The following is a 2194-nucleotide window of genomic DNA, read 5'->3' on the forward strand; positions in this document are numbered from 1 at the left end:
ACACTGAGCCAAATAACACCGTCACATATGGAAAATATTACTGCTGGTTTTGTGACAGTAGCATATGATGACTCTTGGTGGCTAGAATGCATTGAAGAAAAATACAATGACATGTACCGAATAAATTTTTTACACCCAAAGGGTCCAGCCCACTCTTTTTACTATTAACAACCAAGAAATATATTACATGTCCCAGGAAATACTCTTTTACAAACAGTGAATCCAATAACAGCAACTGGTAGAACCTACACTTTAAGTGCTAAAGAAATGAAGTTGTCTTCTCTTGCATAGACTGTTCAACTGCACTTGGCTAGTGCTGACACACTCGTCCAGCAGTTGGGGAACTCATAGATGTGTGCCCCTTGAGTTCATCACCACATAACAGGAGACTATTGACTCCTCCCGAAAAGGCCATGAAGGCTCAAAGGACCGACCGGCCGCCAAGTCACCCTCAGCCCACAGGCGTCACTGCATGCGGATATGACGAGACATGTGGTCAGCACACCGCTCTCCCGGCCGTTTGTCGGTTTCTGAGACCGGAGCCGCTACTTCTCAATCAAGTAGCTCCTCAGTTTGCCTCACAAGGGCTGAGTGGACCCCGCTGGCCAACAGCGCTCGGCAGACCGGATGGTCACCCATCCAAGTGCTAGTTCAGCCCGACAGCGCTTAACTTCGGTGATCTGACGGGAACCGGTGTTACCACTGCGGCAAGGCCGTTGGCCAACAGGAGACCATCGAGAACAACAAAGGACCATCTGTGCGGAATTGCTCACGCGTTACGAGACTCATAGTGACAATTTTTCGCAGAACACTGTCACCACAGGCACTGAAACTTGAGTTCAACAGTTCGAACCGGAAAGGAACTGGCAATCCATGAACTGGGACCACACCACCTCTCCTCCGAAGAAAAAGATCAAAGCGGCATCCTCGGCTGGCAGAGTCGTCGCGACGGCGTTCTCGGACTCTGAAGAGGTTATTCTGTTTGATGTCCTCCATCGTGGAGCAACGATCAGTTCCTAAGTGTATTGTCCTACTTTTGGAAAACTGAAGAAACGACAAAATCGTGTTCATCGCCATAAAAATGCAACTCAGCTTCTTCTTCCTCAGAAGCTTCTTCTAAACAAATTGCGGTCCTGCGGAATATCGCCTCAGTTGTGCGACTGGATTCGTGATTTCTTGTCACAAAGGTCCCAGTTCGTAGTAATAGACGGGAAGTCATCGAGTAAAACAGAAGTAATATCCGGCGTTCCCCAAGGAAGTGTTACAGGCCCTCTATTGTTCCTGATATACACTCCTGGAAATGGAAAAAAGAACACATTGAGACCGGTGTGTCAGACCCACCATACTTGCTCCGGACACTGCGAGAGGGCTGTACAAGCAATGATCACACGCACGGCACAGCGGACACACCAGGAACCGCGGTGTTGGCCGTCGAATGGCGCTAGCTGCGCAGCATTTGTGCACCGCCGCCGTCAGTGTCAGCCAGTTTGCCGTGGCATACGGAGCTCCATCGCAGTCTTTAACACTGGTAGCATGCCGCGACAGCGTGGACGTGAACCGTATGTGCAGTTGACGGACTTTGAGCGAGGGCGTATAGTGGGCATGCGGGAGGCCGGGTGGACGTACCGCCGAATTGCTCAACACGTGGGGCGTGAGGTCTCCACAGTACATCGATGTTGTCGCCAGTGGTCGGCGGAAGGTGCACGTGCCCGTCGACCTGGGACCGGACCGCAGCGACGCACGGATGCACGCCAAGACCGTAGGATCCTACGCAGTGCCGTAGGGGACCGCACCGCCACTTCCCAGCAAATTAGGGGCACTGTTGCTCCTGGGGTATCGGCGAGGACCATTCGCAACCGTCTCCGTGAAGCTGGGCTACGGTCCCGCACACCGTTAGGCCGTCTTTCGCTCACGCCCCAACATCGTGCAGCCCGCCTCCAGTGGTGTCGCGACAGGCGTGAATGGAGGGACGAATGGAGACGTGTCGTCTTCAGCGATGAGAGTCGCTTCTGCCTTGGTGCCAATGATGGTCGTATGCGTGTTTGGCGCCGTGCAGGTGAGCGCCACAATCAGGACTGCATACGACCGAGGCACACAGGGCCAACACCCGGCATCATGGTGTGGGGAGTGATCTCCTACACTGGCCGTACACCACTGGTGATCGTCGAGAGGACACTGAATAGTGCACGGTACA

General features: G+C 53.2%; 1 pseudogene; it reads right to left on the reverse strand.

Moving 5' to 3' along the window:
• Positions 1-603: 603 nt before the first annotated feature.
• On the reverse strand, positions 604-721 carry LOC126109031 (5S ribosomal RNA; annotated as a pseudogene).
• Between the last annotated feature and the right edge of the window lie 1473 nt (positions 722-2194).

The sequence above is a fragment of the Schistocerca cancellata genome, chromosome 11, assembly GCF_023864275.1.
Source record: "Schistocerca cancellata isolate TAMUIC-IGC-003103 chromosome 11, iqSchCanc2.1, whole genome shotgun sequence".
In the NCBI taxonomy this organism is placed as follows: domain Eukaryota; kingdom Metazoa; phylum Arthropoda; class Insecta; order Orthoptera; family Acrididae; genus Schistocerca; species Schistocerca cancellata.